The sequence below is a fragment of the Amblyraja radiata genome, chromosome 5, assembly GCF_010909765.2.
Source record: "Amblyraja radiata isolate CabotCenter1 chromosome 5, sAmbRad1.1.pri, whole genome shotgun sequence".
NCBI lineage: Eukaryota > Metazoa > Chordata > Chondrichthyes > Rajiformes > Rajidae > Amblyraja > Amblyraja radiata.
In genome coordinates this window covers 18,020,038-18,047,992 of record NC_045960.1, presented here as the reverse complement: position 1 = coordinate 18,047,992, position 27,955 = coordinate 18,020,038, and the positions used below count along the sequence as shown (strand labels likewise).

Genomic DNA, 27,955 nt, shown 5'->3' with positions numbered 1-27,955 from the left:
GGTGAAATGCGCAGAGTCTTTTACCCAAAGTAGGGGAATCAAGAACCAGAGGTCAGAGGTTTAAGAAGAGGGGGAAAGATTTAATAGGAACCTGAGGGGAAACCTTTATATACAAAGGGTGGTAGGTATGTGGAATGAGCTGCCGGAGGAGGTAGCTGAGGTAGGTGCTATCACAACATATCTAACTCCCTCTTAAATATAGACAATGAACTGGCCTCAACTACCTTCTGTGGCAGAGAATTCCAGAGATTCGCCACTCTCGTGTGATTTTTTTTTTTCTCATCTCGGTATTAAAAGATTTCCCCTTTATCCTTAAACTGTGACCCCTTGTTCTGGACTTCCCCAACATCGGGAACAATCTTCCTGCATCTAGCCTGTCCAACCCCTTAAGAATTTTGTAAGTTTCTATAAGATCCCCCCTCAATCTTCTAAATTCTAGCGAGTACAAGCCGAGTCTATCCAGTGCATGGATGGGATAAGTTTAGAGGGATATGGGCCAAACACAGGCAGATGGTAGATAGGGCATGTTGGTCAGCGTGGGCAAGCTGGGCTGAAGGGCCTGTTTCCATGCAGTTTGACTCTTATGACTAAAATATTCTGAATCATTTTCTGTGGAAGCTACGCTGTGTAGTTTAATTTTCATTTCCACAGTTTAACAAATAATTGTGCAGATTTGAGATCTCTGATCTATTTTACTGCAAAGATAGACTGCAAAAATAATATATCCCATCCTTGCCAATGACCTCAATAGCAGCCAAGTATACCCAGCCTCACACAGATTAGACTTACAAATTGGAATGAGACAATGATTTTCTTCAACTGTGTAAACTTGACATTTTCGTTGGCATCAGAGTAATACATTAGATATTTTTAGATGTTCAATTAACATTGATGTTGGATGAAGAGGGAGGAAAACAGTGAGCCCTGAGCACACGGGCGATAGTCAAAAACACCATTCAAGCTAAGTCAAACCCCATGTTACCGATGTTCATTGCTTCATTTTATTTCAGTCTCGTGACGAGACTACATGAAGAACCCGCCAGCCCGCATGCGCGTCAAACCCAATATATGCTAATTCTGTGAAAGGCTAGTATGTGCAGTCTGCAAGTATCTCTTTGGAGAAGACTTGGGCAAGCAAGTAATAGACTTGCAAGAGGAATTCAAGGCTGCGGTGGGTGTGGTCAAGACACCCTTTGTGGGTAAGACTCCCGTTTACCTGCATGCATATCATCCCTACCAAGCTAGCGGCAGATACCACTACATTGAGGCTGGTTGGAGCACCAGGCCTACACAATTAAAACCAAGCTAGAGGGCTTTTTATTCGCAGGTTTTCAGGTGGATGTGGAGGCAGGTGCACTCCACGTACTCAGTATCGTTCCCCAGCAGGACACAATGCCAGAGCCAAGGGGACAGAGCAAAGTCTAGGGTCAGTTGACTATTGATCAACCGCCTAAGGCCATTTTTGGTGGTGTCAGTCTCAGGGGTTGCTGGATCTTGGTGGTTGGGGGTGATAATCACCTTTTGTCTATTATTTTATTGGCAGCCTTGGTGGTTTTTATAGCAAGTGCTTTCTTAGAAACTGCCTTGATCACATCTACAGCCACCGTCTGTCTCGTCATGGACAGCAAAGCGACAATGAGGTGGAGGCCGTTGAGGTATGCAAATATTATTCCATCAGTTGCATGAGATATGCTGACGATATTCAAGTCGGAGATAGGTTGAGACTGTTCAACAACAGGTGGGGACAGATAACCTCCGATCCTTCCATTTTACAATCATAAACGGTTATAAGATTCAGTTTCTGGCTGATCAATTTCCTTCACGGCAAGAGAAGCCAAACTTCCGTACATACGGTCTAAAGAGGAAACTATGGCTAAGTTGAAACAGAGAAATTTCACAAAAGGATTGAGCAGTCTGCCCATGAACAAGAGGCGTATATTTCTAATATCTTCTCACAGTTGAAGAAAAGTGGAGGATGCCAAATCATTCTTGGATTTGGCTAGTCTGAACATGTGCTTGGTATAACCATTTTAAGGTGGATATTTTTCATTCAGCAAAATAGCTGATTACAGAGGATTGCTTTAGGGCCTCAATCGATCTCGAAGATGCATACTATTCCATATCAATACACGAGAGTCACAGGATATATCTGAAGTTTATCTGGCAAGGCCAGTTGTGGATATTTTTGGCTCTACCTCAGGGGTTGAGTTCAGCCCTAGGCTATTTGCATAGATTCAAAAGTCAATGTTGCCCTACTCAGATCTAAAGGGCAATTTATCAAAGAATTTATAGAGGACATGCTTATTGTAGGGGAGAGATCAGGTGTCACAGAGTTAGCTGTTTCAGCAACCATGGCACTCCTAGAATATCTAGGGTTTTGTTATTCATCCAGGAAAGTCCATACCGGAGCTGGCATTATCTATTACATATTTAGGTTTTGTCATGAACTCTGCAGATATGTCTCTGACCCTACCCACAGATAAGACTTAGGGTATTTATCAGAAGATGCCTCCTAAGATAATTCAAGACGAGGCAACATGAATTATAGTAGTGCCAAATTGGCCTACTCAACCATGGCTTCCATTGTAAATAAGTCAGCTGAAAGAAGCTCCTATATTTGCTTGAAGATACGAGCAGTGGCTTGTTCAACCTATCACTCGTGCACCTATCACTGCATGGGTGTATGGAAAGTTTTGTGAAGAGACACATGTGAGCTACTTTTAAACAGAAGTAGCAGAGGTTTGTGGGTTTCTTTCAGTTTGGGTTCATGAGAAGCGACCATGTTATAGTGCAATTAACACTGCTCGTACTGCTTTGTCATCGTATCTAGTACTAGAAGTGGGACAATAAACGATTGGCTCTCACCCACTGGTGACTAAGGTTATGGAAGGTGTCTTTTATATGAACACTCTAAAGCCTAGATACAAAGTAGTGTGAATGTGCAATCAGTATACATTTTTATGCAGATTATCATCAGCTGTATCCCTAACGTTGAAGCAGCTACTCTTAAGTTAGTCATGCTTGTGACACTGATTTCAACACGAAGAGCACAGTCTTTACACAATCTCCGTCTGGATCACTCGGTCATATCTGACAAGACGGTAGCATTTTATGTGAATGAACTCATAAAGCAGAGCAGGCACGGTTGGGTACAAGTTGGAGCTGGCAACATACCCACCAGATCGGAGATTGTGGGTGTTTATTATGTGAAAAGGAACACTGAGATTACTAAGAACCTATGAGATGAAGGAAAAGTTTCTTCATAGTTATATAATAGTTTCACAAGAGATTGTTGGTGCAGACTATTTCAAGATGGATCGAGTGTAAGCAGCTGAAAGCGGGAGTGGATACAAATGATTTCAAGTCTCACTCTACCAGGGCGGCTGGCTCGTCAGCAGCCAATAGAATGGATATTCCCATTTGATCGCTTTCTTGCAGCAGCAGGAGGCTCAGATGAATGCACTTTCGGAAGTTATAAAATATTGTGGAAAATGTCTGGACGTTTGCAGATAGAATTCTGGACAGTGCTACATGAGCTATTGTCTAACTCAAAGGCAATTGAGACTGTGGTCCAATTAAGGGCAATGTACATGTATGTAAAGTTAGCATCATATTGTTAATGACCCATGTCTTTTCTACCATTTATGGCTATCTGTGTAGTGTGTTCACATACAGATTGGTTTACTGCATGAAACCACATAGCTTCGAAGGCTTCACATAGTCTTCAAGACTTACAAGACTTCGAAATAAAAAAGAAAGATTAAACGAGAACTTACCGTTTGAAGTTTGATTTTGATTTTATGAGAAGTTGGAGTGAGAGACTACGTGCCCTCCACTCCCAACCCTGAATCTCATGAAGATAATTCGGTAAGTCAAGCGTTATTAATCTTTCTATAGTTTAATTTGGCGCAAGTGGTCTGTGGTTTCATACAGTTGCTCTGAAGATTGGTGCGCATGTGGGCTGGTGGGTTCTTCACGTATTCCCTCACTCCAACATCTCATAAAATAAAGATCAAACTTCAAACGGTAAGTTCTCATTTAATCTTTCTATTTTATGTGGGTGCTTTGTTAACTTCATAAATAAACTTTATTCAGAATAAAGGAAAAAGGTATAGGAGCCTGAAAACTGTAATATCCAGGTTCAGAAGCAGTTGTTCCCTACTACCATCAGGTTATTAAACCCTATAACCTCCAAATAGTCCCCAAACAATGTAGACTTGGGGCATTATTTTGACTTTGCACTAATATTGTTAGTTTACTAAAAGAGTTTCTTATATATAGAAACAACTTTTTTTGTTATATATTATGGGTTTTATAGAGTACTATACATATCTGTTGTGCTGCTGCAAGTATGAATTTCATTGTCCCCCTCTTTCCCAACTTTCACCAGACTCTTGGCTAAAAAATATATGCAAAATAAAAACTGCGCAAAAACTCTTCATGCACTCTCAGCATCTGTACCTTCGGCACAGTCATACTCGCATTTAAACAAAGCACCCTTGCCACGCATGTGACCCCTGGGGTGATATCCCTCCCCTTGTTTGGGGGTGTCCCCACTGGACTCTGCCCCTAATGTCCAGCAGTGGAAGGACCCAAGATGGTGGTCCTCACCCACAGAGCCTTGGCATTGGCTGCACTGAGTTTCAGCATGTACTCCTGCAGAGTGGAATGGGCCAGTTACAACATTCCCTGATGGACATCTCGCTCTGCTGGGAGACCAATTCACCAAGATGATGACCTTCCAGCAGCACTTAATATCCGTCTCCGAATGTGTCCCTGGGAACAGCCCGTAAACCAGCGAGTGCTCTGTTTCAGAGCTATCCTGTATTTTTTTGTGGATGTTACTTGGTAACTTTCAACATCTGAAACAACAGTGGAGTCCAATATTTGTTCAGCTGTAATCCTAAGATTTGCCTTTCCACCATTGTTTTAAGCTGCCTCAAAGGTGATACCCAATGCAGTAAATGAACAAATGTTTGCAGTTCATTGCTGAGAGACTGTGAGTCATCAGAGGTGTAAACCTGCAAGTGTGCTTACTTATACCATATGCACAGAGGAGCTAATATTTCCTGGAGGTTCACACTCTAAAATAAATGTTCGGTCCAACAAACATACAGCTGAAACAACGGACGAGAATATTTCAAGGTGCTTCAAAATTAGGATAGCCTGAATCGAAGAACTGTCGACCAGTTCGTTTAATCTTGAAGACGCGGAGACTTCTAAAAATAATCATTGCGGATGATTCGGGTATCACGGTGGCGCAGCAGTAGAGTTGCTACCTTACAGAGCCGGATACCGCATACACTGGCGCTATCCTATACGCTAGGGACAATTTTGCTATTTGCAGAAGCCAATTAATCTACAAACCAATATGGCTTTGGAGTGTGGGGGGAAACCGGAGCACTTGTAGAAGACCCACGCGACCACAAGGAGAATGCACAAACTCCGTACTGACAACTCGTAGTCTGGATAGAACCCGGGTCTCTGGTGCTGAAAGGTAGCAACTCTACCGCTGCACAACTATGCTGCCCTGAACGTACCGGTTTGTACGTTGATTGGTTTTGTTAAAATTGTAAAGTGTGCCACTCTCACCTTTAGTTCAGAATATTATTTTAAATCCTCAGGCTAGATTTAGATCCTCAGTGTGGGGATAGGGTTTGGGTTTGAAGAAGGGCCTTGACCCGGCGCGTCACTTATCCACGTTCTCCAGAGATGATGCCTGACTTACTGAGTTACCCCAGCACTTTGCCCCACACCTTAACCCCACAACCCAGCCAATCCATGCACTGTGCAGTCTCACAAACTATTTTGGAATGATAGCCAGATTATTTTTTGATGAGCATCAGTTCAGGGATTAGTGTTTGCCAAGACATGAGGAAAATTCCCAAGCCATCAGATATTTTGAATTAATTTAAGGACAGGTGGGACCTCAATTCAACAACTCACTTGAATGTAGCCTCCTCAGCTCATGCTACAGATATGCCCAATTCTCTTGAACTCCACTGACATTGTGCCAGCACCATAATTTAATTAAATTCCCTGATAATTTTTCAATTCAAATAGATAAATCAACGAATCTCCCTTCAACATCAAGTAGATTTTTAGGGAGTCACAAGAGTTGAGTTGCTGCTTGACAGCGCGAGAGACTCAGGTTCAATCCTGACTACGGGTGCTGTCTGTATGGAGTTTGTGCGTTCTCCCTGTGACCATGTGGGTTTTCTCCGGGTGCTTTGATTTCCTTCCACATTCCATAGACATGTAGGTTTGTAGGTTAATTGGCTTCGGTTAAGTTGTAAATTGTCCCTAGTTTGTAGGACTGTACTAGCGTAAGTGGTGATCGCTGGTGGACATGGACTTCGGTGGGCCAAAAGGCCCTGTTTCCGTGCTGTATCTCTTAAATCTAAAGTCGAAGGCCAGAGAAGATAGGAGGAGGATCATCTGCTATAACTGGACTTTATCTTGCACTAAACATTATTCCCTTCACCATATATCTGTACACTGTGGGTGGCTCGATTGGAATCATGTATTGTCTTTCCGCTGATTGGTTTGCACACAACAAAATAGAAACTTACAACATTCTTAAGGAGTTGGACAGGCTAGATGCAGGAAGATTATTCCCGATGTTGGGGAAGTCCAGAACAAGGGGTCACAGTTTAAGGATAAGGGGGAAGTCTTTTAGGACCGAGATGAGAAAATCATTTTTTACACAGAGAGTGGTGAATCTGTGGAATTCTCTGCCGCAGAAAGGTAGTTGAGGCCAGTTCATTGGCTATATTTAAGAGGGAGTTAGATGTGGCCCTTGTGGCTGATGGGATCAGGGGGTATGGAGAGAAGGCAGGTACAGGATACTGAGTTGGATGATCAGCCATGATCATATTGAATGGCGGTGCAGGCTCGAAGGGCGGAATGGCCTACTCCTGCACCTATTTTCTATGTTTCTATGTAAAAGCTTTTCACTCACTGTACCTCAGAACATGTGACAATAAACTAAATTGAACTGAACGTTTATTTTGACACAATGTCTGTTGTACCCACTGGCTCTGCAAATTCTTCCTTACCTGCTGCACATTTCCACTGCTCATTTATTACAGATCCTCAGAGTATTTTGTGCTCCAGAGGATGTTATACTCCTGAGTATTTTGAGACCTGTCTAGCCTTAAGTGAGGTTTAACGAGAGAAACCCTGGAGATATTCATATTGTTCGCTCCAGCGGGAAATGACAACATTGCCTCAACCACATAATAATTAGGTGGATGTATTATTGGGAAGTCTCAAATCTGCGCCCAAATAGGTCTTGAAACTGAGTTAATCTCACAAACCTTAAGCATTAAAAGATGCTTTTAAGGCATCCCTGCCTTTTCTCAAAATCATTGTTAGGAATCATATGCCATTATAAATAGATTGTATGTCAGAAGCCACTTAAATCAATGATATCGGAGAAAGTAAGTTTTGAAATATAATTAAATTGTCAGACAAAATCAGAATTTGGTGTCAACAGCGCTTTGGCAGGTGAAGCACAATCATCTCATGTCAGAGTTTTCACAGATTTTACATTGCTTTTTGCTCTCACAAGCACTCAAAAGGTGAACATATTTTTTGAGAGGTTATGTAGTATCATTTGGAAGAGCCATAATACCTTTTCTATTTACTTAGATATGGAACAGCAGCTTTACTCTCAAAAATACTCAGAACAGGAGATGTGCACTTCAGTAAGGCCGTTCGGCCCATCTCAGCAATGTTGTTAGACACAAAGTGCTGGAGTGCATCCAGCAGTAGTATTGTGTTCAGTTCAGGGCACTCTGTTACAGGAAAGATGTTGTCATGATGGAAAGGGTACAGAGAAGATATACCAGGATGTTGCCAGGACTAGAAGGTCTGAGCTATAGGGAGAGGTTGAGTAGGCTGGGACTCTATTCCTTGGAGCACAGGAGGATGAGGGGTGGTCTTGTAGAGGTGTATAAAATCATGAGAGAAATAGATCAGGAGGGTAGATGCACAGAATCTTGCCCAGAGTATTTGAAGAGGACCAGAGGACATAGGTTCAAGGTGAAGGGGAAAACATTTAACAGGCATATGAGGGGATAACTTTTTCACACAAATGGAACAAACTGCTCGAGGAGGTAGTTGAGGCAGAGACGATCCCAACATTTAAGAAGCAGTTGGACAAGAACATAGATGGGACAGGTTTGGAGGGATATGGACCAAACGCAGGCAGGTAGGACTAGTGTAGCTGGGACATGTTGGGCTGAAGGGCCTGTTTCCACACTGTATCACTCTATGAGTCTAACTCAGCAGGTCAAGCAGCATCGCTGGAGAAAAGGAATAGGTGATGTTTCGGATCGAGACCGGCCTTCAGCAATGTTGCTGTTGGGAATGAATGGACAATCCCGGCAACAATCTTTTTGTCTTCACCCCCATTTTATTCCTTTTGACTCTGCCTCACATCATTCCACAGATTAAAACCAATTTCATTCCCAAGACCTTTAAATTCTGGCCATCTCTTTTCCTGTTGAGGATGAGAATGCAAATTATTTTCTCTTTGTTTTGATTCTTCCCATTCAAAACTTCTGATATCCTTAAGGGGTAACGGCCCTAATGGGCCTGTGCCACTTAGGCGACTTTTTAGGCGACTGCAGGAGACAATGCAGTCGCCACATAATCGCCACATGTTCGCGGGTGGTTGCCGGGGAGTCGCCTTCATGGTCGTGAGACGTTCCCACGTTCTGGGAACTAGTCGTGGCCTCATTATGGTCGCCGCAAATTTTTCAACGTGTTGAAAAATTAGCGGCAACTAGAATGAAGCCGCCATGGAGAGTAGCGAGAATTCTCGAGCCGTAGGTGGGTCAGCTGGAGGTCCTAGTGGGTTGCCAAGAGGTCGAAGGTTCTCGGAGGTTCGTTTAGGTTGAAGCCAGTGCTGACCGGTGAATTTCATTGGCTCATTGGGAAAAAATAACGTAAGCAGTAGTTTTCAGACAAGGATAACTGACCGATAATGTTAATGTCCGCCGAGCTTCACAGCCGTGTATCTAAGGTTTCTTAAACGTTGTCCCCACTCTTTCTCCACCCTCCCCCCCTCTTTTAAAGGACTTACCGTACACTGTGCTTTAGCCATCTTTTTACAGCGTCAACCTTCCTGTTCATCGCGGTATGTGTCTGTATCACCTTGGCTTTGCACCGTGTGGAATGTTTAGACAGGGCAAGCGGGAGGGTGCGCTGTCTTTAAAATTCACACGGGCTGGTGAGTGAAGCGATGTGTGTGTGTGTGTGTGTGTGTGTGTTCCACTCTGGCAGTCGTGTTCCAGTTCTCGGTTTTTCAGGCGACTGCCGGCAGTCCGCTGAAAAATCGCCAAGTGGGACAGGCCCGTAAATGTCGTCTATCCATGTCTTGACTTCCTCATCCTGGGGAAAAAAACTCCATGCATTCACCCTATCTATTTTCCCCTCAAAATGTTATACTCTATAAGTTCACCCCCCATGGCACATGGAGTTGCTGCCTTACAGCGCCAGAGAGCTGGGTTCAACCCTGACTACGAGTGCTGTCTGTATGGAGTTTGCACATTCTCACTGTGACTGCGTGTGTTTTCTCTGGGTGCTCTGGTTTCCTCCCGCATTCCAATGAGGTGTGGGTTTGATGGTTAATCGGTTTTGGTAAATTGGCCCTAGTAGGATAGAACGAGTGAACGGGTGATAATGAATCACCTGCTGGTTGGCGTGGACCCCGTGGGACAAAGGGCCTGCTTACAGGCTGTAACTCTAAAACCCTCAATCTCTTATTACTCCAAGGAATACAGCCCCAGCCTGTCCAACCTCTCCCAAAACCTCAGACTCTCGAGACCTGGCAATGTCCTTGCAAATCATTTCAGCACTCTTTGAGGAGATTTTGCAGTGGAACAGTCAAAATGTGTAGGAAGGAATTGCAGATGCTGGTTTACACCCAAAGATAGACACAAAATGCGAGAGTATGCCTGCTTTGAATGTTCTCATCTTCTCCCCGACATGAGTTCTTTTCATACCTTTCATTCATTTGTTCTTTGTACTTCCTCATACCTCAAATTCCCCTCTTCCCTGACAGTCTGAAGAAGGGTCTCGACCTAAAACATCGCCTATTCCTTTTCTCCAGAGATGCTGCCTGACCTGCTGTTACTCCAGCACCTTGTGTCTATCTTTGGTGTAAACCAGCATCTGCAGTTCCTTCCCGCACATTCGGAACTACGAACTGCCTAATTTGCACAAGGGACTTCAGGCTTTGTTTTGTTTTTGCACTATTATGGGTTATTCTTTAATTTATTGAGCACCTTTTCCTTTTGTTTGTTTATTATATATCTATTGAGGACTGTGTTTACATTCTGTTATGTTGCTGCTGCAAGTAAGAATGTCATTGTTCCGTCTCAGGACATATGACAATAAAATACATGATTCCTTACTGATCTTTCTGTCCTGGGCCTCTTTGACTGTCAGGGTGAGGCCAAATGCAAATTGGACAAAGAGCATCTCCTATTTCGCTTGGGCAGCTGACAGCCCAGCAGTATGAATATCTCTTTCTCGAATTTCAAATAACCCTTGCTCTCCCTTTTTCTCCAATCCTCCCCCACCCTAGACATCCTGCTAGTTTTACAATTCATATCCCCTTCATTATCACCCCCTCCACAGCCAACAATAGACCATTGTGGGCTCTTTAGTTATTGGTGTCAACCCTGATCTGTTCTATATAACCATATAACAATTACAACACGGAAACAGGCCATCTCGGCCCTTCAAGTCCGTGCCGAACACTTTTTTATTTTCCCTAGTCCCATCTACCTGCACTCAGACCATAATCCTCCATTCCTTTCCCGTCCATATACCTATCCAATTTATTTTTAAATGATAAAATCGAACCTGCCTCCACCACTTCCACTATCCCTTTCCATACCTCGTTTCCCTCTCCCCTGATATTCAGTTTGAAGAGGGTCTCGACCCAAAACATCACCCACTCCTTGTCTTTAGAAATGCTCGTGACCCACTGAGTAACTCCACCATTCTGCGTCTATCTTGATTCTCTTGATCTACTCTCTATCATTTGCACTCCTTAGCACTTCTTACGTGCTAACTTTCTGTGGTTTATATGCCTCTACTCTTTTTCTAAACTCTCTCTCGAAGTAAACAATGTTCTGCCTTCCTGCCAAAAATGGATAACTTCACGTACTAATATCTGCCACTTGCGCCGCACTAGTGGTGATTTTAGCATCACTTTTGTTTCAAGTATGTGCTTGTAATAGTCATGTATCATGAAGATAATCAGCTGCGGAAATTTAGGTGAAGAAATAACATTAAAGGTTTTAAAGGTTTTAAAATCAGCCTCGTATTTCGATATGTTACAATACTTCTAATCAATATAATTATGAGCCCAGCAATAATGATTGCACATTGATGTCTACTTTAGCCTGTGCAAACTCATTCCAGCCCATTCACACTGATAAAATGCCAATTCTCGAGTAACACTCTGATCGAAATGTTTTAGCCATGAATGATGTCATGGAGTACCAATTGAATCCACTAAAAATTTGAATGAGTCAGAAGGAATTGTAGATACTGATTTATACCATCAACACAAAATGCTGGAGTAACTCAACGGGTCAAGCAGCGTCTCTGAAAAAAGAATAGGGATGTTTTGGGTCGAGACAGTTTCTTCCCAACTGTTATCAGGCATCTAAATCATCCTATCACAACCAGAGAGCAGTACTGAATTACTATCTACCTGTTTGGTGACCCTCGGGCTATCCTTGATCGGACTTTATTGGCTTCACTTTGTACTAAACGTTATTCCCTTGTCATGTATCCATACACTGTAAATGGCTCGATTGTAATCATGTATTGTCTTTCTGCTGACAGGATAGCACGCAACAAAAGCTTTTCGCTGTACCTCGGTACACGTGACAATAAACTAAACTGAACTTCAGACTGAGAGTCAGGGGAGAGGGAGAGGAATGTAAAGGTGCAGAACCCTTCGTGGATCTTGCATAGAATGAAGTAAATTAAAGTCCATTGCGGGTCTGGGTGAGTGAGGCCCGGAGCTGAGGGAGAGTCAGAGTGAGGGCCTGCGGGTTCCTGAGCATAGCGGCCAGTCTAGAATGCAGGGCAGGGCAGGGGAGGGGGTTCTGTACCTTTCCATACCTCTAGTTTCCCTTTCCCCTGACTCTTCATCTGAGGAAGGCTGTCGGCCAGAAACGTCACCCGTTCCTTTTCTCCAGAGAGGCTGCCTGACCCGCTGAGTTACACTGACTCAGACTGAAATCAGGGGGTTGAAGAGCTGGAGTCGAGAGAAGGTCAGTTTAGTTCAGTGTCACATGTACCATTATGTTGCGTGTTAACTAGTCAGCAGAAAGACAATACATGATTACAATCGAGCCATCCACAGTGTACAGATACATACGATATGTAAGATCAGGACTAATCAGGGCTGGCCACAAATGACCTCAGAATAATTGGCGCCTATAAATTGCCCTGAGTGTGTACCATATAAAAGTGGGATAACATAGAACCAGTGTATGGGTGATCGATGGTCGGTGTGCCGAAGGGCTTGTTTCCACACTGTATCTTGAAAATTAAAACTAGATATATTCTTTGGGCTGTTGAATTAAATAATGATTATATTTTTAGGCAATGCCTTACAGCGCCAGAGACCCTAGCGTGATCCTGACTGCAGGTTTGTACGTTCTCTCTGTGATCACGTGGGTTTTCTCCATGTTTCCACCCACAATCCAAAGATGTGGAGATTTGGAGGTTGGCTGGGGTCTGTAAATTGCTCTTAGAGTGTAGGACATGAAAGTGGGATAACATAGAACTAGCGTACGAATGATCGTTGGTCAGTGTGCACTCAATGGGTAAGGACCCGTTTCCATGCTGTATCTTTAAAGCTAAGGCTAAACATATTCCTCGGCAGTGAAATTAAATAAATGGTTATATCATTAGACAGTGATGGTAGTCATGCATGTCATTCTCATCCCGTCGGATCAGGTATCGTGGATTTCAGTGCCAGAAGAGACTCAAACACAATAACTCTGCTTTCATTGCAAAAGGCTGCAGTCTGGATGGTGACATCCTTTGTGTGTCGCATTAAACAGAGTCCCTGTCAATTATCCCATGTGGACAGGAATGCTTCAATGGAACAACTTTACATAAGAGCAATAATGTATCCCTTGTACTGTGGCCACTGTTCTTTCCTCGTTCAATATCATTTACTTCCCATTCCCACATTGGTGTTTGTAATTATGTTCATTGATGTGATAATATAGAACTAAAGAATGGGTGATCAATGGTTGGCGTAGACTCAGTGGACCGAAAGGCTTGTTTCCACACTGTATCTCTGAAACTAAAATGAAATATATTCCTCAGGCAGTTTAATTAATAAATGATTTTATTATTAGACAGTGATGGCAGTCATGCATGTCATTCTCATCCCTTCGGATCAGGTGTTGTGGATTTAAGTCCCAGAAGAGACTCAAGCACAATATCCCTGCTGTCATTGCAGACGGCTGCAGTCTAGATGGTGACATCCTTTGGGTGTAGCATGTAACAGAGGCCCTGCTAATTCTCCCGTGTGGATGGGAATGTTTCAGTGGAACAACTTTACAGAAGAGCTGGCACACTGGCGCAGCAGTAGAGTTGCTGCCTTACAGCGCCAGAGACCCGGGTTTGATCCTGAATACAGGTGCTGTCTGTACGTAGTTTGAAGGTTCTCCGTGTGACCACGTGGGTTTTCACAGAGTGTTCTGGTTTCCTCCCACACTCCAAAGACGTACAGGTTTAGAGACTACTTGGCTTGGTAAAATTGTAAATTGTCCCTACTGTGTATAGGAGTGTTAGTGTCTCTGGTCAGCTCAGACCCGGTGGAACGAAGGACCTTCTTCCGCTATACATCTCTAAACTAAACTATTTATCCTTTGTACCTTGGCTAGTGAAGGCATCCCAACAGGCTACTCGGCCAGAAGGCTTCCCGACGGGCCGCGGCTGTGGACTGCGAACGCGGCCGGAGGTGTTTATCAAGGCGCAGCGATCTCGATGCCACCTGGATCGCCACGTAGAAGCCCGGGTCGGATGAAGCGGCCGGCAGAGCCCACGGCTGGGGCCTGGGTCAGCACCACGGAGGGGTGAATTGGGGTGTCGATAGCGGTGAGGCCTAGGCGGTGGCAGCGTTGAAGCCTCGCGACGATGGGACCTCGCCGGTGGTGAAGCCTCGCGGAGGAGGCGATGCCTCTTGGGTCAACGACAGTCGATGAGGGCATGGAGGACCCTGTGTGGGGGGGGGGGTCGCCGTGAGGGAGGAGGGGAAGAACAATGGATGACCCGGCGTGGACGAACCGTTGGGGGGGAACAAAAGGGGGAGCCGGCGTGCTTTGTAACTTTGTCAGTGCCGTAGGTGGCCACTACTTGTGTACATTGTGTATGCAAGCAAAGAATCTCACTATGCCGAGTTACATGTGGTAATAAAGTATTCCTCCTTCCTCCTACTGTCCTTCCATCGTTCAATATCATTTACTGGCCATTTCCACATTGATGTTTGTGATCGAGTTTTTTCCACGTATCTGTTTTGGATAAATTACAATAGTAATTATAATTAAGATACTTTATTGGCAGTAAAAAGCTTCAAAATGCTTTTGGGTAATGAAAGGTGTAAAACAATTTGCCTTTCCAAATGTAAATAAATACTGCCCAGCAGAATTTCTCCCAAAATCGTTTCTTCATTTAAAGTGGAATTGGATAAACATTTGATAGATCGAGGAACAGAGGTGTGTGGAGAAATGTGATGAAGATTCCAGCTGCAGTCCCAATGCTTCTTGTTAAATGAGGTCTGACCTTCCGTGCTATCAAGGTCGGCTGTGGAAGGCGCCCCCGGGGCACAAAAGTGGCCGTGCAAGGAGGCTCGCAGAACGATATGGATGGAGGTGACGCTGGAAGCCCGACAGCAGCCTGGGGCTCGTCTGGATTTGGCACAGCTCCAGAAGACAGAGCGAGTCTTTGGAAATGGCGCCAGATCAGGCAACTCGAAAAATAATTTCACTGCGTTTTGTACATGTGACAATAAAGCACCATTGGTGTGTTAAGGGCAGTCATGGTCATGTTAAATGGTGGGGCAGGCTTGAGATACTTGCTGACGTACTCATCATCCAGGTTTCATTGTGTTCTTGCAAACAGATCCCCACTTGTCCCTGCAAAAGCTTTTTTCCAACATTCAAAGAACTTTCAAGCACATTGGAGTCGTTTTAGTGGAACAATAGAAACAGGGAAAATGGGAGTGTGAGCAGCTTATTTGGCCTTTTGAGATTCTTCTGCCACTCAATGCGATCATGGCTGATCAAATATATCGATACAAAATTCCTGCCCTCTCCCCATACATCCAGATATCTCCCTCTTTTACAAGAGATTTGCAGACACATGAACAGACAGGGAATGGATCATTAGAAACCACCAGTGAGCAGATAGGATAAGTTGGAATGGCATCATAGTTGGAACAGACATGGTGGGCCAAAGGGCCTGTTCCTTTGATATTCTATATTCTGAAATAGAATAGGTTGGTCAGGTTGGGGGGAGATCTCCCCATCACGGGTACTGTGTAATCCCGTGCTACCTGCTCCATGGTCGGATAGTCGGCGACTAAACTGTCTCCCCCACCTGGTTTGCCAGGTGAGGAGGGGGCTGTGGACCCCCAGCAGGACCAAAAACAGGACCTGTCAAAGGGCACATGAGCTTCTAGTGAGCTAACGGCCATCCACACTTCAGTAGAAGTTGCGATCACTGTCGTACATAGCATTGTAAGGAATGATGATAAAGCACACACAACAAAATCCTATACTTCCAGCAGCAGAAGTCCGCAGGAACTGGAGGACGGAGATGTGTGGTGCAACCGTCACCGTTCCCGTTGGAAACCAGCACCACTGCATCGCTTATGTTTCAACGATGATGGATGGTGAATGAATGAAATACATTCACTAACATGGTCTCAATAATGCTGTATGAAAACAAATTCCACAGATTCAACGTCCCGAGTGAAAGATAATTCTCCTCGAATCAGTCCTAACTGTTTGAAATTTAGTTTAGTTTAGTTTACAGATACAACATGGAAACAGCCACTTTGGCCCACCGAGTCCACACTGACCATTGATCATCCGATGACACTCGTTCTATTATCCCACTTTCTCGTCCACTGGGATGTGCGAGGAGACCAGAACACTTGGAGGAAACCAACGCGGTCATAGGGAGAATGTGCAAACTCCACACACGGGCAGTACCCAAGGTCAGGATCGAACCTGGGGTCGCTGGCACTGTGAGGCAGCGGCTCTACCACTGCGCTATTGAGCTGCCCAGATTTTTTTACGCTACCGAGATAGTGATGGGGACTAGTTGACAGTTCCACACACAGACAATAACCTCCTCCATCCGTGTATTTTGGACTTCTGTGCCTCTGTACATCCAGAATATCTGACCGTACACTCAGTCCCTGGATTGAGTACCAAGTCTGGGCAGCAGCCTAATCTTACCAAATGGAGGGATCATATCGACTTCATACCCGGATTCCATCCCGGGTCTCGGTTGCTTTCTTTACGGAGTTTGCACACCCTCCCCGTGACCTTGTGAGTTTTCTTCGGAGCTCCGGTTTAACTCCCACATCTCAAAGACTTTCAGGTTTGTCGGTTAATTGGCTTCGGTAAAATTGTTCCTAGCGTGGAGGATAGTGCTAGTGTACTGGGTGGCATGGGCTCGGTGGGCCAAAGGGACTGTGTCTCCAAAGTATTATGGTTTCCCAAACCCACTTGTGCAGTGGCCTTCAATCTTATCTTCTGATACCCTGTTTGACTTGGCCACTGCACAAACACTTGTAATCTGACTTGCTCAGTTGTAAACTAAGCCCCCAAACATCTGAACCCTGCATTGTGATCAGCCAACTCCAGTTGAATATGAATTAACGACACCAACAGCAAGTCCTGAAACATCAACCAGGGTTTACAAATCAGCGCTGGCAGCCAGAATGTCTCAACGTCATTCCCTTTTGACTTTGGAGAATTCAATGGCCAGAGGTCTGTGTGACAATCAGCAAGTTTCAATCAAAGCCACTGCCTTTTCTTTCACTGACACTTTCAGTTCCAATTTCTGCCCAAGTCTGACATATTCATCACCACATGGTGTCGCGACCATGAATCTGTCTGACCATGTAGAAACCTCACCCATTAAACGATGAGTTTGGTTTAGTTTTAGAGATACGGCGTGGAAACAAGCCCTTCGGCCCACCGATCCCGCGCCGACCAGTGATCACCCCGCTCACTAACACCATCCTACACCCTCTAGGAACAATTTACATTCCTACCAAGCCAATTAACTTACAAACCTGTACATCTTTGGAGTGTGGGAGGAAACTGAAGATCTGAGAAAAAACCACGCAGATCGTACAAACTCCGTACAGACAGCACCCATAGTTAGGATCGAACACGGTCTCTGGTGCTATAAGGCAGTAGCTCTACTACTGCGCCACCGTGATGCCCTAAAGAGTCTGAAGAAGGGTTTGGGCCCGAAACATGGCATATCCATGTTCTCTAAAGATGTTGCCTGACCCGCTGAGATACTCCAGCACTTTTTTTTCCCGACGCAAGATTTCTACATCTGCAGTTTCATGAATATACATTAAAATGTTAATAAATATGTTGCTGCAATGGACTAATGGAGTTAACCCACTGAGATCATTGTGTTCTGCACAAGATTCCAACATCTGCAGTTCCTCGGATCTACATTAAAGTGTTAACAAATGTGTAGCTGCAATCGACTAATGGAAAAATGAGAGTTCAGTGTCGAGTTTAGAGAAATATAGCAGGGAAACAGCCGGTTGGGTCCACCTAGTCCACACTGATCATAACACCACTTATCCCACTTTCATGTCCACTGCCTACACGCTCGGGGTAATTTTACAGAGGGCCCATTAACCTACAAAACCTGTAAGTTTTTTGGATGTGGGAGGAAACCAGAGCACCCGGATGGAGCCCACACGGTCACAGAGATAATGTGCAAACTCTGCTCAGAGTAGCCGAGGTCAGGATCGAACCCGGGTCTCCAGCGCTGTGAGGCAGTGGCACTGCCAGCTGCCCCATTAATGGCAAAGCTGACTGTGTGTCCACATGGTCCATACTGAGTTGATCAGCCATGATCATATTGAATGGCGGTGCAGGCTCGAAGGGCCGAATGGCCTACTCCTGCACCTATTTTCTCTGTTTCTATGTTTCTACTTGTCCGCATGTTTGCAGTGTGTAGGAAGGAACTGCAGATGCCGGTTTACACCGAAGATAGATAGACACAAAATGCTAGAATAACTCAGCGGGTCTGGCAGCATCTCTGGATAAAAGAAATAGGTGACGTTTCAGGTTGAGACGGGTCTCTGAAGAAGGGTCTTGGCCTGAAACATCTTGCGTTCCTTGTCTTCAGAGATGCTGCCTGACTCGCTGGGATACGCCGAGCTCACATGATGTTGCGTAAATGACGCGTAAATAACGTCGAAGTGGGACAGGCCCTCATCTCTTTCAATGCCCTCTCATCTTCACCAATAGTTCTGAAGAGTGGGAAGAGTCCCGTCAGCAATGGTAAACTAGTCAGAAGATGGAGTTGTGCAGATCAGTTGTGGTGCAGTCTGAACTCAGCCGAAAGTAGCTTCAAAAGAAACTAAATAGCAGATGGTGAAAATTAAAAAAACACTAAATATAAACTTGTTCTTTGTCAAACAGATATATTTACACATGCCTGCACTATCTCCCAAATATACTTCTGTCGAAGTCAGACAGGAATGGGGCACTGATTGTGGATGATCAGCCATGATCACATTGAATGGCGGTGCTGGCTCGAAGGGCCAAATGGCCTACTCCTGTACCTATTGTCTATTGTCCATTGTCAAAGTGCAACTTGTCCCAACTTCGTTAGTTCATTCAACTGAAGTCAATTATTCAATGGTTCAATGGTGTCGGAAGGAACTCCAGATTCTGGGTTACACCGAAGATGGACAAAATGCTGGAGTAACTCAGCAGGTCAGGCAGCATCTCTGGAGAGAAGGAATGGGTGACGTTTCTGGTCGAGACAAAGTCTGAAGAAGGGTCTCGACACGAATCATCACCCATTCCTTCTCTCCAGAGAAGTTGCGAGTCTCGAATGGTTCAATGGTGCTTATTGTCAATTGTGTAAACACAGAGTCAAATTCTTGTCTACCATAATGTCCAGTGAAATCATGGCATACCCAAACACAATCCCTGATAAGAAAATTGTGCAGAAACCTCAACCCTTGCCTCCCCCTCTGTTATCTACCAACACCATCCCTCCATCTCCAGTATCCAACCAGCGCTTGATAGCTCTTGCCCCATCACTCCGTCTGCCCCTCTTTATACTGGCTACTTGCCCTATACTCTTTCAGTCAAGATGAATGGTCTTGACCCAAAAGATCAAATGTCCATTCCCCTCCTCAGATGTTGCCAGACCTGTTGAGTTCCTATGAAAACCTCTCCACCTCGGCCTCAACTTTGAATCTATGAGGTAGCTTTGAGTTTTAACCAACATAATTCATCAAGAATGCTCCAAGATGCCAGAAATCTGAAATAAAACATCAAATGCTGATAAAGTCTGCAAAATTCAGACAGCATGCTGCCTCACAACGCCAGAGACCTGGGTACAATCCTGACCTCAGGTGCTGTCTCTGTGGAGTTTGCACATTCTCCCGTGACTGTGTGGGATTCCGCCCCTGCAATGGACGCATGGTTTTGTAAGTTAATTGGCCTCTGTAAATTGTTTCTGGCGTGTAGAGATTGGGAAAGAAGGGGCAACATAGAACTAGAAGTAGATACAATGCTGGAGTAACTTAACGGGTCTGGGCAGCATCTCTCGAGATAAAGGATGGATGACATTTCAGGTTGGGACTCTTCTTCTGACCTGAAGTTTAAAGTCTGAAGAAGGGTCCCGGTCCAAAATGTCACCCACCATTTTTTCTCCAGAGATGCTGCCTGACCCGTTGAGTTACTCCAGCACTTTGTATCTATCTTTGGTATTAACCAGTATCTGCATATCTTTGTTTCTAATATGGAACTAATGTTAATGGGTGATCGATGGTCAGCATGTACTCTGGGCCCAAGGACCCAGAGTCAAGCTGAATCTCTAAACTAAACTCACTCTGTGGTGAGAGAAACAGTTCATATTTTAGAGTTAATAGAAGGGTCTCGACCCGAAACGTCACCTATTCCTTTGCTCCATAGATGCTGCCTCACCCACTGAGTTTCTCCAGCATTTTTGTCCACCTAATATTTTAGGTCAGACCTTGAGACAGAACTGACAATAGACATCCTGAAACATTAATTCAAATGTTCTCTCTCTGCAGATGTTCCTCAACCTGCTGAATGTTTCCAGAATCTCTAGTTATTTTTTAACAGGAATGTTAAATGCAGAGCCTGACACAAGAATCCTGATACCACACCAAAGACTGCTTGATCAGCACATTTAGTCCAGCTGAGATTGGAGCTGCAGCCTGGAAACAGGCCCTTCGTCCCACCATCGACAGTCCGTTCACACTAGTTCTATGATATCCCACTTTCCCATCCACACCGTACAATACTAGAAGCAAGTTAGAGGCCAATTAACCGACCAACCCGCACGTCTTTGGGATGTGGGAAGAAACCCGCGCGGGCACAGAAAGAACATGCAAACACCATAGAGACAGCACCCGAGGTCAGAATCGAACCTAATCTCAGGCGCTTTGAGGCAGCACCTCTGCCAGCTGCGCCATTGTGCCACCCGGACAGCACGATGCATTTAAACTATGAACGCAACAAATAGTCACGTTTCAGAGGAGATCAAATGCTCCGATGCAGTATGATTTCAAACCAAGCTACCTGTACTCATGATTCCCATCTCAGATAGGGTAATCTGTTTAACTTCCAATTATGTACCTATAAATTACAGACGAGGCTTCGGAGCCGGCAGTTTACGTTACAAAGTTTGCTCTTGGGAACGTAAATCTGTAACGTATATCTGCCAAAAGCACGAGGTGATGATAATCTTTGTTTCCATTTATTGTTTTGCCCTTATTTAAGGTCAGATCTAAATTCTGAGTAAAGTGACAGAGAGTAAAGCAAACCATTCCGGGGCATTTTACAGAAGGAATTCACAACATGAATCAATTGTTCAGTGGTGCAGGCTGGAAGGAGCTACTAGCAATCAAGAGATGATAATTTACAGAGTACACCATCGGAGGTTTTCATATTCTAGGTCACGTTGAGTGAACAAATAGCATAATTGTGTGTCAGCTTCGGCACCTGGAAGCACTTTATCACAGTCATAACATGACTCACCATTCTCTCCTTCCAGACTACAAGCCAGCACTGTCCATTCTTTGTACGAGTTTACACTTCTGCTAGCCAGAGAGGCACAGTGGTGCAGTTGGTCGAGCTGCTGCCACGCACGACCAGAGAACCAGTTTCGAGCATGGCCTCAGGTGCTGCCTGTGCATGGAGTTGGCACATTCTCCCTGTGACTGCGCGGGTTTTCTCCGCGTGCTCCGGTTCCCTCCACACACCCCAAGGACGTGCGGGTTTGTAGTTTCTGTAAATTGCCCCTAGTGTGTAGAGAGTGGATAGGAAAGTGGGATAACAGAACAAGTGTGAAAGCGTGATCAGTGGTCAATCTATCTCCAGGCTGTATCTCTAAACTCTCATGCAGAAACACTGATATATTAGGTGCAAAATCAGATGTTTTGTTTCGTTTAGAGACACAGCGTGGAGTCAGGCCCTTCGGCCCACCGAGTCCGCGCTGACCAGTGATCCCCGCACACTAGCACAATCGTCCACACTAGGGACAATTTACAATCTTTACCAAAGCCAAATTAACCTGCAAATCTGCACGTCTTTGGAGCGCGAGAGGAAACCGGAACACCCATAGAAAACCCATTCCGTCACAGGGAGAACGTACAAACTCTGTACAGACAGCACCCACAGTCAGGATCGAACCCGGGTCTCTGGCGCTGTAAGGCAGCAACTCTACCGCTGTGACTTATGTACATAACTAACACTATCGTGAAGAGCAAAGTTTTCCAGTCACTCAAAAACTTGGTTCTCAATTGCAGTGTTAATTATGCAAGCAAGGGGAAGCTCATCAGTTTTGCAAGGGAACAGAAACAAATCCTGAAGGTGCTTGGTGATATATTCAACATAGATGGTTCCTTATCTTATTATTTTTGATTCAGGTGATAGCTTCATGATTGAAAAATAACTATCAAATTGTAGAGGAGCTTGATTTACCCACTCCGTCCTGAAGTACCCACCTGCTTCAAGAAGACCATTATCATCCTGGTGAGAAAGAAAAGTAAAATCTCATTCCTTAGTGGCTACCATCCAGTGGCCTTGACATCCACCATCACGAAGTCTTCCAGAGGCTGGTTATGGAAAACATTAAATCCAGTCCGCCAAGCAACCTTGACCCATCTACCACCACAACAGGTCCATGGCTGATGCCATCTCTCTAGCCCTATACTCATCCCTAGAACACCTGGATAAGAAGAACACTTACGCCGACTCCTATTCATAGACTACAGCTCTGATTTCAACACCATTATCTGATCCAAGCTCATGGAACTTGAGTCATCAACTCATCTCTGCAACTGGATCCTCGACTTCCTGACCAACAGATCACAGCCAGTGAGGATAGGGGATAAATCATCCCCTAGGATAATCCTCAACACCGGCACCCCGCAAGGATGTGGTTTCAGTCCCCTTCCATAATCCTTATACAATTCATGACTGTCCAACAAAATACCAATCCAACTCAAATTACAAATTCGCCCCCACACAAAGGTGCCAAAGTAGCGCACAAGGCCAGTGGCAGAACTGCAGTGCCGCTGAAGGTACATTTTGTAACAACGCTATCTTAATGGACTGGATATCAAATAATTATGTGATGGAGTATAGGAAGGAGATTGAATACCTCATAACCCGGTGCCAAGAAAACAATCTCATCCTCAATGTCAGAATGACAAAGGAGGCAAAGTGGTAACACATCCCTGGTACACAATGGCTCCAACGAGGTAGATAGAAAGTCAGGACCACACTCCAGCTGGCGAGGGGATGGTTCAGTTGCCTGATAACACCTGGGGAGAAACTGTCCCTAAAACTGCAGGCATGTATTTTCAAACTTCTGCACCTCTTGCCTGATGGGAGAGGGCAGTGTAAATGGAGTCAATGGAAGGGAGGTTGGTTTGTGTGATGATCTGGGCAGCTTTCAGAACTCTCTTGCCATCTTGGATGGAGCTGGTTACAAACCAAGCTGTGATGCATCCCGATAAAATGCTTTGTACAGCACTTCTGTGGAAGTTGATGAGAGTTGGTGAGGACATGCCAAACTTCCTAAACCTCCTTGTGAAGTGGAGGTGTTGGTGTGCTTTCTTGACCATTGCTACGATGTGGCTGGTCCGGGACAAATTGCTGGTGATATTTACTCCTAAGAACTCGCAGCTTTCAACCATCTCGACTTTGGAAGAAAATCCACGCGGTCACAGGGAGAACGTGCAAACTCCCTACTGACATCCAGAACAAGGGGTCACAGTTTAAGGATAAGGGGGCAATCTTTTAGGACCGAGGTGAGAAAAACATTTTGCACACAGAGAGTGGTGAATCTCTGGAATTCTCTGCCACAGAAGGTAGTTGAGGCCAGTTCATTGGCTATATTTAAGAGGGAGTTAGATGTGGCCCTTGTGGCTAAAGGGGTCAGAGGGTATGGAGAGAAGGTAGGTACAGGATACTGAGTTGGATGATCAGCCATGATCATATTGAATGGCGGTGCAGGCTCGAAGGGCCGAATGGCCTACTCCTGCACCTATTTTCTATGTTTCTATGTTTCTATGACAGCACCCATAGTCAGGATCAAACCAGGGTCCCTGGCACTGTAAGGCAGCAATTCGACTGCCGCCCAAAGTTGTCAGCATGGTGGCGCACCTGTTCCAGAGGTAAATTCCATTGTTTGCAATGCGATAGAGGTCAATCAACAATACCCTAGCTTGTGGAAGGACCGCTCAGAACCCTGATAACATCGGGAAAATGTTCCTGAGTTCATTAATCAATTGAACAGAGCACTTAATGACGTACACACCAGAATCTATTGTTGGTATCTATGCTTGAGAATAATTTCCTTACACATTATGACTAACCCTCTTAGTGATATTCATTGCTGCATTTCCCAGAGCAACAGTTAAGAAATAAGATAGACACAAAATGCTGGAATAACTCACCAGGACAGGCAGAATCTCTGGAGAGTAGGAATGGGTGATGTTTCGGGTCGAGAATCTTCTTCATTCTAAAGAAGGGTCTCGACCAGAAATGTCACCCATTCCTATCCTCCAGAGATGCTGACTATCTCGCTGAGTGAATCCAGCATTTTGTGTCTTTCTTAAATCAGCAACTGCAGTTCCTTCCTGCACAGTTAAGAAAGAAGAATTGTGCAAGACTGATAGAAAATAACTTAAGTAGACAATATAATGCTCAAGCATTTTCCCCTTTCCTTTAAATTTTCTAATAGATTTGATACTGCTATGCTGTGCACTTTAAAGCTTTGATATTCTGTCAACTTCTACTTACTGCTGGCAAGCTTAATGCTACATCTACACCCGAACCTGCTTCCAAATGATCGTTAATTCATGCCAAAGTGTTATCTTGCGTTCCAACGTTTTATCCTGGAGAATAAGAGCTGTTTTCGCAACCAGATTTAAATGGAGTATGGTATTGGATAGGAGAATGGGTCAGGAGCTCTCAGAGTCTGACTGTCCAGCAATTAATTGAAATGAATGGAAATTGGAGGGGTTGGTCTGGTTGATCCTCGCAAATCAATCTCGGACACCACTAATAATGAAATGTAAAGTACAGTAAATAGAAATAGAGATGAATAGTAAGTGCTTTAAAAAATCACATTTGATAAAAGATGGGAGAATTTCAAAGGCCAGGGTTTAGTTTAGTGATGCAGCATGGAAACAGTCCCTTCGGCCCACCCAGTCCGCGCCCACCAGCGATAGACAATAGACAATAGACAATAGGTGCAGGAGTAGGCCATTCGGCTCTTGAAGCCAGCACCTCCATTCAATGTGATCGTGGCTGATCATCCACAATCAGTACCCCGTTCCTGCCTACTCCCCATATCCCCTGACTCCGCTGTCTCTAAGAGCCCTATCTAGCTCTCTGTTGAAAGTATCCAGAGAACCGGCCTCCACCGCCTTTCCGGGGCAGAGAATTCCACAGACTCATAACTCTCTGTGTGAAAACATGTTTCCTCATCTCCGTTATAAATGGCTTGCCCCTTATTCTTAAACTGTGGCCCCTGGTTCTGGACTCCCCCAACATCGGGGACATGTTTCCTGCCTCTAGAGTGTCCAAACCCATAATTATCTTATATGTTTCAATAAGATTCCCTCTCATCCTTCTAAACTCCAGAGTGTACAAGCCCAGCTGCTCCATTCTTTCAGAATATAACAGTCCTGCCATCCCGGGAAATAACCTTGTAAACCTACGCTGCACTCCCTCAATAGCTAGAATGTCCTTCTTCAAATTAGGAGACCAAAATTGCACACAATACTCCAGGTGTGGTCTCACAAGGGCCCCGTACATCCTCTTCTCTCCTATACTCAACTATCCTATCAAGGTCACATGCCATTCGCTTTCTTCACTGCCTGCTGTACCTGCATGCTTACTTTCATTGACTGAATGAACAAGGACCCCCAGATCCCATTGTACTTCCACTTTTCCCAACTTGACACCATTTGGATAATAATCTGCCTTCCTGTTTTTGCTACCAAAGTGGATAACCTCACATTTAGCCACATTAAACTGCATCTGCCATGCATCTGCCCACTCACCCAACCTGACCAAGTCACCCTGCATTCTCATAGCATCCTCCTCGCAGTTCACACTGCCACCCAGCTTTGTGTCATCTGCAAATTTGCTAATGTACTTTGAATCCCTTCATCTAAATCATTGATGTATATTGTAAATAGCTGCGGTCCCAGCACCGAGCCCACTAGTCACTGCCTGCCATTCTGAAAGGGACCCGTTTATCCCTACTCTTTGTTTCCTGTCTGCCTACCAATTTTTTATCCATGTCAGCACTCTACCCCCAATACCATGTGCTATAATTATACCCACTCATCTCCTATGTGGGACCTTATCTAATGCTTTCTGAAAGTCCAGGTACATCCTCTGGATCTTCTTCGTCCATTTTCCTAGTTACATCCTGAAAAATTTCCAGAAGATTAGTCAAGCATGATTTCCCCTTTGTAAATCCATGCTGACTCGGACCGATCCTGTTACTGATAACCAAATGTGCCGCTATTTCATCTTTTATGGTTGACTCCAGCGTCTTCCCCACCACCGATGTCAGGCTAACTGGTCTATAATTCCGTTTTCTCTCTCCCGCCTTTCTTAAAAAGTGGGATAACATTAGCTACCTCCAATCCATATTCAGGAACTGATCCTGAATCTATAGAACATTGGAAAATGAACATCATTGCGTCCACGATTTCTAGAGCCACTTCCTTAAGTACCCTGGGATGCAGACCATCAGGCCCTGGGGATTTATCAGCCAGCGGTTCCATCAGTCTACCCAACACCATTTCCTGCCTAATGTGGATTTCCTTCAGTTCCTCCGTCAGCCCAGATCCTCTGGCCACTAGTACATCAGGAAGATTGTTTGTGTCCTCCTTAGTGAAGACGGATCCAAAGTACCTTTTCAACTCATCTGCCATTTCCTTGTTCCCCATAATAAATTCACCTTTTTCAGTCTTCAAGGGTCCAACTTGGCCTTAACTAATTTTTTCCTCTTCACATACCTAAAGAAGCTTTTACTATCCTCCTTTATATTCTTGGCTAGCTTAGCTTCGTACCTCATCTTTTCTCCCCGTCTTGCCTATACACTAGTTCTATGTTATCCCAGTTTCGCATCCTACACATGTTAGATAAGCCAATTAACCTGCAAACCAGCACGTCCTTGGAACGTGGGATGAAATGGAGCACGCGGGGAAACCCATGTGGTCACAGGGGAGAACATGCAAACTCCATACAGACAGCACCGATAGTCAGAATCGAATCCAGGTCTCTGGCGCAGTAAGGCAGCAACTCTACTGCTGCACCACCACCGTGCAGCAGCATGACATCAAGTGTTGTTGAAAATTGAAGCCCATATCAGCAAAGTTATATTGAGGCTAGGTCATTTGAAAATTGCAAAACTAAGATTGATAAACCTACAATAAGATGTAGGACCAAGAGAGGTAAATGGAACCAGGATACTGATCTAATTGAAACATACTAGATTTGTCTGCTTCTGCTCCTGTGTTTCAAGGGCATGATCCTCCTTCTGGTAACATTTCCTCCCATCCATTACACAGGCATGGCCTCACATAATGGGGTGAGAATATCTCTTTGCACTCACTCAGCTGCTCGTCTAAATCAAATTAATCTTTACTTTGTACCCATTATGCTTCAAGCTACAGTTAAGAGTCAAGAATGTTTGATCGTCATATATATAAACATGTACATGTATCTGTGTGTGTGTGAATGTATATGTATATATATATATATATATATATATATATATATATACATATATACACATATATATTTATATATACATACATATACATATATATATATGTGTGTGTGTGTGTGTGTGTATATATATATATGTGTGTGTGTGTGTGTGTGTGTGTGTGTGTGTGTGTGTGTGTGTGTGTGTGTGTGTGTGTGTGTGTGTGTGTGTGTGTGTGTGTGTATACCCACGCACACACACACACACACACACAGCTTTTGCTTTCCCTCTCTCTCCATCCCCTTTCCCTTCCCAGTTCTCCCACCAGTCTTACTGTCTCCGACTACATTCTAACTTTGTCCCTCCCCCTCCCATGACATCAGTCTGAAGAAGGGTCTCGACCCGA

At 44.5% G+C, this 27,955-nt stretch overlaps 1 long non-coding RNA gene across 1 annotated transcript; it reads left to right on the top strand.

Moving 5' to 3' along the window:
* Positions 1–1,472: 1,472 nt before the first annotated feature.
* On the top strand, positions 1,473–20,126 carry LOC116973044. The gene is made up of 3 exons (XR_004411984.1): positions 1,473–1,614; positions 8,833–8,834; positions 20,114–20,126. It is a non-coding gene; the product is annotated as an uncharacterized LOC116973044 (long non-coding RNA).
* Positions 20,127–27,955: the final 7,829 nt, after the last annotated feature.